The sequence below is a fragment of the Ailuropoda melanoleuca genome, chromosome 3 (genome assembly GCF_002007445.2).
Source record: "Ailuropoda melanoleuca isolate Jingjing chromosome 3, ASM200744v2, whole genome shotgun sequence".
NCBI lineage: Eukaryota > Metazoa > Chordata > Mammalia > Carnivora > Ursidae > Ailuropoda > Ailuropoda melanoleuca.
In genome coordinates this window covers 143576783-143592205 of record NC_048220.1, presented here as the reverse complement: position 1 = coordinate 143592205, position 15423 = coordinate 143576783, and the positions used below count along the sequence as shown (strand labels likewise).

At 48.9% G+C, this 15423-nt stretch overlaps 1 long non-coding RNA gene across 3 annotated transcripts in view; it reads left to right on the top strand.

Moving 5' to 3' along the window:
• Positions 1-2924: 2924 nt before the first annotated feature.
• LOC109490947 overlaps positions 2925-15423 on the top strand; it is a 33829-nt gene continuing 21330 nt past the window's right edge. For all 3 annotated transcript variants that reach the window (XR_004624356.1, XR_004624357.1, XR_004624355.1), the window contains exons 1-2: positions 2925-8715; positions 11578-11705. This is a non-coding gene — a long non-coding RNA (uncharacterized LOC109490947). The remainder of the gene's footprint in view (positions 8716-11577; positions 11706-15423) is intronic.

Sequence of the window (15423 nt, the reverse complement as noted above, 5' to 3'; positions counted from 1 at the left end):
GAACACGGCTGCGGGTTGTATCATTTAAAGCAAATGAGTAAACAGCCAAGTGACCATTTGAACCTGGAGTTGAATGGGGGGCCTTAGACTTGCGCTGGGTGCTGTGCACCCAGGAAGCACACGGGTTCCGGGTGGCCCGAGCTGGGTCCCACATAGCTTACTAAGCAGCCCGGGCAGGCCTGGCCCACTGCTCCTGTGGTGACGTGCATGTGAGGCCATGCGCTGGATGCTAAGGGTGCAGGAGACTGAGGGACTCTTCCTGGGACAGTGGCGGTGAGGAGGGGCCGCGAGCAGTTGTGGCCCGTGATCTTAGCTCACTTCTGAGCCCTGTCCCCATGGGCTGTCCTGAGGAATTCCCAGCCTTTCATCCCAAACACAGAATGCACTGGCATGTGATACTTGAGGCTGTCATTTCTCACCCTGAGACCACTGGGTCGCTGCTTGCTTTGTTTCTTAAGACAGGATGTGACAGTGTAACTCACAATTTGAATTTTTAGAACAGGAGACTGGATTTTGAATTTGGGAATGGAAAGGGTTGCACCTTGGCCATTAGGGGGCGCTGCAGCCTCACCCATGAATAGCACCATCTGGCCGCAGCAGGCACCTTAACTGGGGTGTGGCTGAAGTGCAGGGTCACACTCTCAGCGCCTGTCACCCAGGGAGACCTGCTTCTGTTCACATGTTGGGTCGTGAGTGCGTTTTTGAGCCTGGGCCCATTCTCCTCAGCAGTGAACGGGAAGGATGCATGGAAAGGGTAACAGGTGAGATCTGTGAGATTGAGAGCACTCCTCCCCCTCGCCAACGGCAAATGCACAGATTTTGCCTTTGTGTTCTTTCCTGGATATTTTTCAATGATCCTAGAGTGTGGAATGCTTTGACAAAATGAATAAGTAAGGTGGCCAGGTGGGTCCGTGGTGGCGCTGGTGGGTGGCAAGGCTCTTGAGTNATGTGGCTGAAGTGCAGGGTCACACTCTCAGCGCCTGTCACCCAGGGAGACCTGCTTCTGTTCACATGTTGGGTCGTGAGTGCGTTTTTGAGCCTGGGCCCATTCTCCTCAGCAGTGAACGGGAAGGATGCATGGAAAGGGTAACAGGTGAGATCTGTGAGATTGAGAGCACTCCTCCCCCTCGCCAACGGCAAATGCACAGATTTTGCCTTTGTGTTCTTTCCTGGATATTTTTCAATGATCCTAGAGTGTGGAATGCTTTGACAAAATGAATAAATAAGGTGGCCAGGTGGGTCAGTGGTGGTGCTGGTGGGTGGCAAGGCTCTTGAGTGCTCGCCTGGTTAGCCAGGCCTGTGTGAACAGCGGTGACGTCAGCCCGCCCATGCTGAGCGTGCCCAGTTCTTCCAGATAACATTCCTAATGTGTCCTCTAGTATAGAACCGTATTGTCAGGAATCTGTAGTGTGGAGAGCCCAGAAATGTACGTCAAGCCATCCTGCCTCATAAAGACTGAAGATGCCACAAAGGATTTGCTGTGGAATGTTCTAGAAATGTGGGGGAAGGGCTTCAAAAGGAATACACTGACACTAACTTAAACGCCTTCCTCCCTTATGTCCTTCCATTTGCCTGGCACTTTCTCAGAGAAATTCAGTACGTGGTTGTGGAACACAGACTGTTTGTGTTCCTCCCTAGAAAATTCTGAGGAGGACCTACTTGTACGGTGTGACATTTCTGTCTCCATGTGTTGGGGTCATTTCTGTGAATTACAGAGCGGTCCCTGCACTGAACCAGTGTGTTGAGCATGGTTGAATAGCGCAGACAGTGTTGGCAAAGACAGAGCTGTGAGTGACATGCCAGCAGGAGTGGCACACTCCCGTTGTAGGAAAGCAACAGTGTCTGCTTGCATTTTATGGGGGACTTTGGGGTTTCGTTCATGACGCTAGGACCAGGGCTCCCTGGCACACATGCCCCAGCATGCCCAGCGTGCACACTCAGAGCCTGGCCTCCCCCAGGTGGGCCTCTGACTCCTGCTGGGAAAGCTGGTGCTGCCCAACCTGTCTAGGGGGCTCTCTGCCCAGGGAGGGTGCCCTGAAGGGGGGCATGTGGCAGGCTGATCCCCAAACCCCAGGTTCTCAGAGGGCATGGCCTCACCCCACACCCACTGAGTGCTGAAGTGGGGCTGTCTGGGGTTGTGCGTAATGGTCCTCTGGGCCAGGTGCGCACCCCCAGCAGCGGGGGAGCCCTGAGAGCTGCCTCTGCCCTCCCAGCCACTCTCAGCTGAGCCCCCCTTGTCCCTTCCTCATGCATTTTGGGGGACACGGGAGAGGAGGAGGAGGGGAGCCTGTTCCCCTCCTCCCACTGTCTAGAACTGCCGTTCTTTGTTTTAAATTGTTCGCATAGTCTTTAAGAGTGTTAATTTTTTTCTTAACAAATAGTCATTAATTGCTGCTCCGGGATAATCTCACCCTAAATCACAAGTGTACAACTGACGAAAGAGGAGGAAGGCGAGGGGTGGAACGTGTAAACCCTGAGCCCAGCGCGCCTTTCACGTTCATGGAAGCTGCTCCCCTCGATGGTCATGTTTCATATGTAAATATGTATTATATACCCACTTTTAATAGTCTACATTGTGATCCAGTGTATTTTTTTATTTAATTTTCATGTTGATTTTGTACTATATGCATGTTGTAAATTAAAAATGAAAGCCCGTCACACGCTGGCCCATCCGTCTCCCTCCGGCCCCTTTCCTCCGGCCCTGCTTTCTGGACCACCAGCTCCATGACCGGGCTCCCGGGCTTCCTTCCACATCCACAGGCAGTGTCCTGAGGCCAACATCAGGGGCCACATGCCTTCTCACCCCTGTCTGCCCTGGACCCCAGAGGTCCCTGACAGCTGAGCTGCGGACCCTCCTGCCCATGGGGAACTGGGTCTTCTGGGGATGCTGTCCGTTTGGTGGAAGGCACGGGNTACCCAAGCAGAACACGGCTGCGGGTTGTATCATTTAAAGCAAATGAGTAAACAGCCAAGTGACCATTTGAACCTGGAGTTGAATGGGGGGCCTTTGACTTGCGCTGGGTGCTGTGCACCCAGGAAGCACACGGGTTCCGGGTGGCCCGAGCTGGGTCCCACATAGCTTACTAAGCAGCCCGGGCAGGCCTGGCCCACTGCTCCTGTGGTGACGTGCATGTGAGGCCATGCGCTGGATGCTAAGGGTGCAGGAGACTGAGGGACTCTTCCTGGGACAGTGGCGGTGAGGAGGGGCCGCGAGCAGTTGTGGCCCGTGATCTTAGCTCACTTCTGAGCCCTGTCCCCATGGGCTGTCCTGAGGAATTCCCAGCCTTTCATCCCAAACACAGAATGCACTGGCATGTGATACTTGAGGCTGTCATTTCTCACCCTGAGACCACTGGGTCGCTGCTTGCTTTGTTTCTTAAGACAGGATGTGACAGTGTAACTCACAATTTGAATTTTTAGAACAGGAGACTGGATTTTGAATTTGGGAATGGAAAGGGTTGCACCTTGGCCATTAGGGGGCGCTGCAGCCTCACCCATGAATAGCACCACCTGGCCGCAGCAGGCACCTTAAGTGGGATGTGGCTGAAGTGCAGGGTCACACTCTCAGCGCCTGTCACCCAGGGAGACCTGCTTCTGTTCACATGTTGGGTCGTGAGTGCGTTTTTGAGCCTGGGCCCATTCTCCTCAGCAGTGAACGGGAAGGATGCATGGAAAGGGTAACAGGTGAGATCTGTGAGATTGAGAGCACTCCTCCCCCTCGCCAACGGCAAATGCACAGATTTTGCCTTTGTGTTCTTTCCTGGATATTTTTCAATGATCCTAGAGTGTGGAATGCTTTGACAAAATGAATAAGTAAGGTGGCCAGGTGGGTCCGTGGTGGCGCTGGTGGGTGGCAAGGCTCTTGAGTGCTCGCCTGGTTAGCCAGGCCTGTGTGAACAGCGGTGACGTCAGCCCGCCCATGCTGAGCGTGCCCAGTTCTTCCAGATAACATTCCTAATGTGTCCTCTAGTATAGAACCGTATTGTCAGGAATCTGTAGTGTGCAGAGAGCCCAGAAATGTACGTCAAGCCATCCTGCCTCATAAAGACTGAAGATGCCACAAAGGATTTGCTGTGGAATGTTCTAGAAATGTGGGGGAAGGGCTTCAAAAGGAATACACAGACACTAACTTAAACGCCTTCCTCCCTTATGTCCTTCCATTTGCCTGGCACTTTCTCAGAGAAATTCAGTACGTGGTTGTGGAACACAGACTGTTTGTGTTCCTCCCTAGAAAATTCTGAGGAGGACCTACTTGTACGGTGTGACATTTCTGTCTCCATGTGCTGGGGTCATTTCTGTGAATTACAGAGCGGTCCCTGCACTGAACCAGTGTGTTGAGCATGGTTGAATAGCGCAGACAGTGTTGGCAAAGACAGAGCTGTGAGTGACATGCCAGCAGGAGTGGCACACTCCCATTGTAGGAAAGCAACAGTGTCTGCTTCCGTTTTATGGGGGACTTTGGGGTTTCGTGCATGACGCTAGGACCAGGGCTCCCTGGCACACATGCCCCAGCATGCCCAGCGTGCACACTCAGAGCCTGGCCTCCCCCAGGTGGGCCTCTGACTCCTGCTGGGAAAGCTGGTGCTGCCCAACCTGTCTAGGGGCTCTCTGCCCAGGGAGGGTGCCCTGAAGGGGGGCATGTGGCAGGCTGATCCCCAAACCCCAGGTTCTCAGAGGGCATGGCCTCACCCCACACCCACTGAGTGCTGAAGTGGGGCTGTCTGGGGTTGTGCGTAATGGTCCTCTGGGCCAGGTGCGCACCCCCAGCAGCGGGGGAGCCCTGAGAGCTGCCTCTGCCCTCCCAGCCACTCTCAGCTGAGCCCCCCTTGTCCCTTCCTCATGCATTTTGGGGGACACGGGAGAGGAGGAGGAGGGGAGCCTGTTCCCCTCCTCCCACTGTCTAGAACTGCCGTTCTTTGTTTTAAATTGTTCGCATAGTCTTTAAGAGTGTTAATTTTTTTCTTAACAAATAGTCATTAATTGCTGCTCCGGGATAATCTCACCCTAAATCACAAGTGTACAACTGACGAAAGAGGAGGAAGGCGAGGAGTGGAACGTGTAAACCCTGAGCCCAGCGCGCCTTTCACGTTCATGGAAGCTGCTCCCCTCGATGGTCATGTTTCATATGTAAATATGTATTATATACCCACTTTTAATAGTCTACATTGTGATCCAGTGTATTTTTTTATTTAATTTTCATGTTGATTTTGTACTATATGCATGTTGTAAATTAAAAATGAAAGCCCGTCACACGCTGGCCCATCCGTCTCCCTCCGGCCCCTTTCCTCCGGCCCTGCTTTCTGGACCACCAGCTCCATGACCGGGCTCCCGGGCTTCCTTCCACATCCACAGGCAGTGTCCTGAGGCCAACATCAGGGGCCACATGCCTTCTCACCCCTGTCTGCCCTGGACCCCAGAGGTCCCTGACAGCTGAGCTGCGGACCCTCCTGCCCATGGGGAACTGGGTCTTCTGGGGATGCTGTCCGTTTGGTGGAAGGCACGGGGATGGGAGGGCATGGGGTGACCGAGAGAGCTGAATCCTGCTGAGCCGTTTGAAGTGGGCACCCTCCAAAGCCGGAGGTGCCGGGGAGTCCGGTCCGGAGGGCTGTTGCTTTGCTTCAGCCTCGGGATTCTGGGCGCGGGAGCTCCCACTGGGACTCTTGCTCCCCGTGAAGGGTGGGCCAGAGCCTGCTGGCCGAAGGGGAGGGCTGGTGAGCAGGGGTGTGTGGGGTTTCTGAGCCCAGCTTTCACCCAGATGGCTCTTACACCTGAACCCCTAGCTCAGGTGCATGACTGTTTGATGATTGCATGATGTCCGAGCCCAACACTAGCTAGATTCTTAGAAACGACCTTAATAAATAGTTAGCAAATCCCCAAATGAAGGAAACATTCTGACTTCTGAGGAATTCCTATTTAAGGTGTGTGGCAATCCTCTATGAACAAACACCTAGTAATGTTTTGGGGTTTGGAGTCTAGAGGCAAACGTGTTGTATGATAGTTAACCAAGTCAGTGTCTGTTCACACCTGCTTTGTTCCATGCTGTATTTAAGCCATCCCAGTCATGTGGACTAATGGAAGGGGACCAGAGGTTAGCGAACCATTGACAGCATGGCCGAAACCACACGTGCCAGGCACTCTGCCCTGCCCGGACACCTCTCGCACGTGTCCCCCAGGGGCCCGGGAACCTGCTCCCGCGGGCCGAGGGGAAAGCGCGCCTTGACCTGCCCATCAGTCATTAGCAGAGATAATCCAGGACTCCTCTTTTAATCGAAAACAGTCCTGTTTGCAAATGTTTGGACAACCCAAATCTGACCTGCAGATACTTCCTCGACAGGAACACTTGGTAAGTGCTGAGTGTGCTGATGCAGCCAGAAAGGTGTCCTGACCTATAGCTCTCTAGTTTTTCAACAATGTTTCTCCGTTTTGGAAAAAAATAAGTTTGTGGAGAAAGAGTGTGGAGTCTTTAAAAAAACAAACAAACAAAACATTTAGCCTACAGGAGTTTCTGGCATTCCATGGAGCCCCTGCCAGCCCCCAGAGGAAGGTCTGTGCTGGCAGAGCACGGGGTGCCCCCATCAATAATTCAGAGGTTCTCATGACTTCCCATCACCCTGGGGCTATGGGGGAGAAGAGGAAAGAGACAACCCTCCCAGGGAGAGGACCTGCCAATTGTAGGGTGTTCACTGATTCCAGAGCCTCATGAGTGCAGAAACATCTAGAAAAGCAGAGTTTGGTCCTTCATGGTGGTAGCAAGTAAGTGCTCAAGAGTCCTGTCTCTTCTGGAAAAATCCAAGGAGAGACCAACTAAGAAAACCAAACGGGACCCTGGCCCCCACCTTCGAATGCAAAAGAAGTGCTTTATCAAATGGGAGGTGTCCCTTTGCAGGTCAGTCTCCAGCCTGAGACCCCAGGGACAGTCCCTGGGGAGCTCCCTTGGGATGGAAGAAAGGGTGTGACTCAGTCCTAGGGGGTGTGCAGACAACCTCCCCTCTGCGTCTACCCCCCAGGGTCAGGCTTTGTTTGCAGATTGGAAATCTGTTACCTTGGTGCTGGAGGGGAAAACAGCTTTGAAAGCGCTCACTCCTGACCTTTCCAAATTTGTGTTTTTAAGGAGACAGAAACGAGGCTCCTAACACGTTGGCGATCATCCACTAACATTTTCATGGGTCTTCCTGTTCATAAAGCCTGTTAGTCTAGTGATGAGGAAATTAGTTTTCTGGATTCTGATGCAATTTTGAATTCTATAACTTTAATTTCTAAATAGAAATACTGACATTGGAAAAAACAAAGAAAAATACAACTCGAACTGTCAGTTCACATGGCTTTATTTCTGGCTTTCTTTGGCTGCCCCCCCCCCATTTTCTCAGTACGTTTAAGAAAAGGGAGAGGTTATGGTGCAGGGTTTGTTTTTACATCTGGCCCTTTACCTGGCAATTCCTTTTCACTCAAATTCCACAACGTGGCCAAGTGGGGAGACAGGAGAAGGAGAAGAAACATCTTACAATAAGACCCTCGTGCCCAGGATTTAGAAACAGTCTGGTGCAGGCGGCCTCTGTGGGTAGGGCGGTGCCCGGCCTGCCCGGGAGGGGGCGCGCTGCACCTGGTCAGCTGCCTGCAGGACCCTCACGCCAGCCCGGCCGCGGGATCCCAGGTTCAGGAGAGCACAGGCACAAAAGGACCTCGCACGGATTGCGGGTGAACCCAGAAGTACTCCTGGGGTGTCTTCCGGGGGCGACCTACCGCGGAAGCACAGAGGCGCAGGCTGGTGGTGGCGGGGCTCCTGAAGGGCAGGGAAAGGGACCTCAGGCAAGGGGCTTCGGAGACCACGCCCCTCCCGTTAACCCAATCCCAAGGCGGCTTCCTTGGAACGCCTGGGCTGGAAGCAGGGCCAGGCATGCGTGCTGTCTCTCAGGCGGAGGTGGAGTAGGCAATGTCTGCATTCTTTGGTGACTTCCTGAGGCTCCTGGCATCCCCGGGACTGGTCTGTCTTGGTGTAGCCATGACTGATGCACACCGTAAGTCCCATCTTTCTAAGAGTCACCCAAGAGATTTCGGTGGGCCTTAAAGCTCTGTTCTATAGAAAACACAGCACCCCTGAAAAATGCCCATTCAGATCTTGAGAATTTGCGCCCAGGAGACGTTGCTTTTCATTAGTGCAGCCCACTAACGCTCTGATCCCGTTCTGCCAGGATCCTGGTGGATTGGTAATGGGCAGCTAGTAATTTTTCGCCATTGGGATGGAATTATTTTGATTGCTTTCTTTTTGCCTTTATTGTTTTCGTGTTAATTCTGTTGGGGTTTTTTTTGGGGGGGGTGGGAGATTTGCTTTAAATGTTCCAGTTTAAACCCAAATATCACAATATTCTTTGCTAACTATTGAAGTAATTAAGAGCCACTAATTTCATTTGATTAAATTTTTAAAATTTTTCCTTGGTAGAGAGTTTTTCAAGGCAAACTACTTTTATTAAAACAGGAATATTGTATGTCTCTGTCTTCCTTAGAGGCTGCTTGAAACTCAGCTAACGGCCATCCCTGTGGCTGCTGCCAGAGCTGAGGGGCAGGCAGGCTTGGGCATCTGAGCATCAGTGACGACGTGGGCTGGTAAAGGGCACTAGGCAGAATTACAGGAACTTGCTGCTGGTTCATGAAGTGTCGGCGGCCATGGATAAGGTGTTTCCTGCGTCCCACATCCTGGGCTTCACCAGTGTCAGGAAGGTCAGACTTGGTTTCTAGCCATTCCCATCGTCTCTGGATGTCTCTTGGAAGAAGGGAGATGTGGATGTGCCCTGGCCAGTGAAGCAGGACTGCCAGTACACCACGCGAGGCAAGTGAACGTCAGCCCCACTGCCCCCAGATCTGGCCACGGGGTGGCAGAGATGGCATGTGAGCCAAGTCTCGGTGGCTTCAGTCTAGAACCTGCTGTTTCTTTTTCTTTCTTTCTTTTTTTAAAGATTTTATTTATGTATTAGAGCGAGCACAAGCAGGGGGAGCAGCAGAGGGAGAGGGGGAAGCAGGCTCCCGGCTGAGCAGGGAGCCCAACTCGGGGCTCGATCCCAGGACCCCAGGATCATGACCTGAGCAAAAGGCAGATGCTTCACCGACTGAGCCACCCAGGCGCCCCAAGAACCTGCTGTTTCTAATGCCCGGGGCCACTGTCTGCCCCCGGCGTGTGTCCACACATGAGGTGTTTCTTCTCTGCAGAAAGGGAAAAGCAGTGCATATTAAGAATTCCAAGATCGCTTCCGCTGTTACCCTGGACTGGCTCACAACATGTGTGATTCCAGATTTGATTATGTACTTCCCTTCACTGAGCTTGCAGACTTATTCCACCGTTCACTCCGAAAAACCTCTAAGAGCAGTTAACACCAGACAATTTCCAGTCATCATTTAGAAGGATGTATTTCTGCCCGATGGTTAACTTGAAATTAGAAATGATCATTAGGCATTTTTTAAAAATTGTAAGTGCTTGTTTGAAATTTAATTTGACTAAAAGTAAGTTTGTGGTAATGATACATTTAAACTTAGTAACATCTGCATTCATTTCAACATTTACAGCTGTCAAAGCAAAGACTAATATAAAAGTCACCTTAACCCAGTGTTCTTCCAGGCCAAACGGGCCAGTGGCCTGAGGAAGAAGCAGGCTTTCCCCTTCAGAAGCTCTGCAAGGTAGGCCTCCAGAGGCCTGCGTGGCTACCTCCTCTGAGACGTACACACAACTACCCTGCACTGACCCAAATCCTGAAGTGCGCTTTAAAAATATGGCGCCTGGGGCGCCTAAGTGTCCAACTCTTGGTTTCAGGTCAGATCTTGATCTCAGGGTCGTGAGTTCGAGCCCCCCGTTGGGCTCCACGCTGGGGTGGAGCCTACTTAAAATTCTCTTCCTCTCTCTGCCCCTCCCCACCCTCTCTAAAATGAATGAAAGAAAGAAAGAAAGAAAGAAAGAAAGAAAGAAAGAAAGAAAGAAAGAAATGGCTCCCGAGGGCCCCTGGAAACCACAAACTTGCACATTAGTTGTCAGGAGAGCCCAGTAGAAGTAAAAGATAAAGAGGGAATTGTCCAGAATCGCAGACAAGGAGCACAGCTAAAACATGCTGGATAAAACATTGAAAATCTAATGCACAATTGAGGTGGAAGAAAATCAGAAAATCTCCTGAGGGTGAGAGGCAGGACAAGGAAGCTGAAATCCACAGGGGGAGGGATCAGAATCTGCCTGGATGAAAAAAGGGATGGAGTCAACCAGGTGGCAAAGAGCTTGAGGTGTACAGGCCACAGAGAAGGGTAAAGAGAGATGACAAGGCCTGGGGCCAGAAGTGCAGGAGGTCCATCAGTGACAGCCAATCGCATCCCATGAAGCCAGGATACGGGTAGGGATGAAACTGGGTCAAGCCAAGAAAAAAAAAAAAAAACCATAGAAGAAGGTAGGGACAGGATCCCCACTGCATCCTAGCTGTGGGTGGAATAAGGAAAACTACACACACACACACACAACAGTATCTTGTGTGAGAATTCCTACCCCGAGTCCTGCACTCGAGTGAATGTGGGCAGGAATGTACACCACTTATACGGCCCCCATCCCTTCAGATTCATTCGCAGTGATCCCAGTTTAGTTGTACTTAAAACACCTGGAGTCAAATGCAAATCCTTATCAGAGGAAAGATTTTTTTAAGCCCAGTCCTTAAAGAATTCCCATAGGTAAAGTTCCAAGGAACATGGATTCCTACTCATACCACAAAATTACTAAACAGTTGAGAAAATAAAACCCATCCCATGAATGGGAACTTCCAGAAGCAACAAACTAGGTTTTTAATCAGATTTATGGAGTTTGTATATGTCTTATTGTCAGATTTAGGGTACATACGATAATGGTATTTCATATTTTAAAGAAATTGGATGGAAATATGAAAGTATAGCAGGAAAACAAGAGATTATGGAGATTCATCAGGCAACAGATGTGAAGAACAAAATAGAACTTCTAAAAACAAAGATACAGACACACACACATATATATTTCAAAATATAAAGCCAGAAGGCAGGATATAAGCAGATTAGTTACCCATGATGAGATATTGGTTTAAGATTGCTCTACACATAATTACAGAAGACAACTCAGACAAAATGGTAGAAAATAGAAGGTAAGAGACACAGAAGATGTTTCCCAAGAGAGTCTTGCTCTCAGTAACCCAAACAGGACGTATAACCCGCAAAATCCTAAACCAATCAGAGAGCTTGGGATGTAAAAAAATCCCATAAGGAACTAAACTCCAGAAAATGGCAAGGTTTTCAGAGGTGAGGAAAGACATAGCTACTCCCATTCTTGGTGTAGATACAAGAGAAAAAGGATTCTGCCATAGGTGGGGTTAAGGAGAAGTGGGCATCAATTTTAACAATCTTTTAATGGCCACATGAGGCTGACAGATTAGAATTCTGAGCACCCCCCNAGAAAAAGGATTCTGCCATAGGTGGGGTTAAGGAGAAGTGGGCATCAATTTTAACAATCTTTTAATGGCCACGAGGCTGACAGATTAGAATTCTGAGGACCCCCTNCACCCCCCGTCACCGAGCAATTCTTTCCCACAGGCCTTAATCAAGAGCTCAGGATCAGAGCTGGAGAGAAAGCTGGAGAATGTCCCCTGACATTCATGGCACATCCTCCAAGTCCAAGACAACCACCTACAAGGAGGGGAGAAGCAGAGCATGAGAACTATGTAAGTGAATCAGAGACACTCTGGATTTTCAGCGGCCAAGGGCTGGGCGTGAGCAAGAGACCGGGGGGGATTGTCCACGAATGTTAGCTGCAGGAGGGGTGAGAGAGCTGAAAGAACCAATCCATGCACTCCAGGCAGAACAAGATCTCTACACATAACCCAAGGCCTGTGGCTGCACCAGAAAGCAAGGAGAGCGCCCCAACAATGTGCAAAACTATTGGTTGACTTATTAATCAGAACGATCTCATGTGTGGAAAATTGGTGGTTTGGGTAACATGAAGAAATTTGGGAAGTCTTGCTATTGCCCAGACCCCAAGCACTGCAGAATGGAAAAATCCTAAGCCCAGTCGCAAAATATTTGAAGGTAGTGGTGGATTAACTAAACTTGCCAAAAGGCTCAGGGCTAGCTTAAGTGTAAAACACATTTACTTGGTTGCTCCAAGCCAGTGGTCTGAACCAGAAAGGAAGTGCCTAAAAGGAAATATTATTTACTTTAGTCTCTACTGTTCTTATATATCCTGATCAAGAAAGGGAACAGTAAATAGAAGTAGACCCATAGATGGCGTAGATGTTGGAATTATTTGACAAAAGCTTTAAAATAACTAGAAATGTGCTATAAATGATCTACTAGAAAGAAAAAGTATATAATAGGTATGAAGAGATGGTGACTTTTAGCAGACACATAGAAACTGAAAACAAATCAAGTAGAAATAAGAAATATCATATCAGAAATAAATATTTTATTGGGTTTAATACCAGAATGACTCAGCAGAGGAAATAATCAGTAAACTTGAGGACAGGTTAATTGGAAGTATCCAAACTGAAATACAAAGAGGAAAAATATTAAAAAATAAACAAAACAAAACCAAAAAACCAGATTATATATGAGTGTTGCCATTTGTGGGACAATATCAAATGGTCCAGCAGGTGTGTAATTGGAATCTAAGGAGAAAAGACAATGAGAAAGAATAAATATTTAATGAAATATTTGCTCCGAATGGTCTAAAATTGATGAAAGTCATCAACCCACAATCCCAAAATGCTCAGAAAAAGCCAATCAGGAAAAATACAGAGAATGCACACACATACACAGACACACGCGCATGTGAGCTGTCAACCCAGAATTCCATATCCCGAAAAATAGCCTTAAAAATGAAGCTAAGGCAATCCCAAATTGTTACATCCTGTAAAATGTCATTCTTGAAATGGCAACATTACAGACAGGGGAGACAGAGTAGTGGTTACCAGGGGTCACTGACAGGGGTTGAGAGTGTGAGGTGTTACTAAAAAGAGCACCATAGTGTATCCTTGTCAGATGGATGCTCTGTACCTTGACTGCACCAGTGCCCGTATTCTGGCTGTGGTGTGTAGGCAGCTTTGGCAAGATGTTACCATTGGAGGAAACTTAGTAAAGGGTCCTATGGAATCTGTTTCTTGAAATCGCATGTGAATCTAATATTCTTTAAAAATAAAAAGATTAACTTAAAAATGGAGACAAAATGAATACATTTTGAGAAGATAAAAGCTAAGAGCATTTCTCTTTATTAAATCTTCATTACAAGAAACACTAAAATAATTTTTTCAGGCTAAAGAAATATGTCAGCTCCAATTCTGAATCTGTAGAAAGCAACAAAGAGCACCAGAAAGGGTACATATTTGTATAAATATAGAAGATGTTGTAAGTGCGTGTTCAAAGTAGAGAGAGGAAGAAATCAAGGGTGGCGAGTCCATCTGGAGACTGCCACGCTTGCTGTGCTGCGCAATGGAAGGATGTGAAGAAGGCACTATTTTGATGGCAAGGAGACTGACAGCGATAAGAAAGTGTGGCTGGTAGGTCCGAGTGGCGCTGGAGAGCGGCTGGAAAGGCAAGAACAGCAGGCAGATCTCGGGGGGCCTTCTAACGCTCCCAGGTGTATGAAAGCCAGTCGTCAGCATCTTCGTTAATTGCCAAATTGAGGAAAGAGTGTACAGTCGCTCTATATTAGTACCTTGTAATTCAGGTTTTAAAATGTGCTTTGCACAAGATTTTTCTTTTTTTCTTTAGAGAGAGAGAGTGTGTGTGTGAGCCAAGGAGGAGGGTCAGAGGGAGAGGGAGAAAGAGTCTCAAGCAGGCTCCACGCTCATTGCAAAGCCTTAAGGGGGGCTGCATCTCACAACCCTGAGATCATGACCTGAGCCGAAATCAAGAGTTGGGTGCTCAACTGACTGAGCCACTCAGGCGCCCCTGCATGAGATCCATTGTTTTTAAAGATTTTATTCATTTATTTGAGAGAGAGTGAGAGAGAGAGCACAAGTAGGGTGAAGGGCAGAGGGGAGAGCAGTCTCCTGCTGAGCAGGGAGCCCGATGTAGGGCTCGATCCAGGGACTCCTGGATCATGACCTGAGCCGAAGCACCTCATGGAATAATCCACTTGAGATCTGAGCATTAAAGTGTGTAAATTACATTAAAAATGTTTTTTCCTTGTGTGATATTGGGTACTTTTGCCAGCCCTGAGGCTGAGAGAGCAGAGCTGAAATGTGAAGGGGCCTTCAGGGAAATTTCTTGGGGGAAGGAGGAGTGGATCTTGAGAATAACCCCCAGAACAGCCGGCTCTGCCTGCACCCCCTCCCCAGACCTTCAACCCTCCTTGGTTCCCTATCACCTCAGCTCCCTTTGCTTCAACACCTAGGGCTGACAGACTCAGCAGCATGTGTGTTCTCTGGGGAAGGATTACCGTTCTTGCCCCATGGAAATTCTGGAGGGAAGGAAATACATACCAGCTGGGACGGTTAACTTTATATGTCAGCTCGGCTGGGCTGTGGTACCCAGTTGTTTGGTCAATCACCCGTTTACATGTTGCTGTGAAGGTATTTTCCAAATGTGATTGGTTTAGATATGTATATAGGTAGACATAATCTCTATCTATCCAAATAAATAACTGTATAGATATATAGAGATATCGTATCTAGATATACCTGAGACTAATATGTACCTATCATCTATTTTNTGGGTGCTCAACTGACTGAGCCACTCAGGCGCCCCTGCATGAGATCCATTGTTTTTAAAGATTTTATTCATTTATTTGAGAGAGAGTGAGAGAGAGAGCACAAGTAGGGTGAAGGGCAGAGGGGAGAGCAGTCTCCTGCTGAGCAGGGAGCCCGATGTAGGGCTCGATCCAGGGACTCCTGGATCATGACCTGAGCCGAAGCACCTCATGGAATAATCCACTTGAGATCTGAGCATTAAAGTGTGTAAATTACATTAAAAATGTTTTTTCCTTGTGTGATATTGGGTACTTTTGCCAGCCCTGAGGCTGAGAGAGCAGAGCTGAAATGTGAAGGGGCCTTCAGGGAAATTTCTTGGGGGAAGGAGGAGTGGATCTTGAGAATAACCCCCAGAACAGCCGGCTCTGCCTGCACCCCCTCCCCAGACCTTCAACCCTCCTTGGTTCCCTATCACCTCAGCTCCCTTTGCTTCAACACCTAGGGCTGACAGACTCAGCAGCATGTGTGTTCTCTGGGGAAGGATTACCGTTCTTGCCCCATGGAAATTCTGGAGGGAAGGAAATACATACCAGCTGGGACGGTTAACTTTATATGTCAGCTCGGCTGGGCTGTGGTACCCAGTTGTTTGGTCAATCACCCGTTTACATGTTGCTGTGAAGGTATTTTCCAAATGTGATTGGTTTAGATATGTATATAGGTAGACATAATCTCTATCTATCCAAATAAATAACTG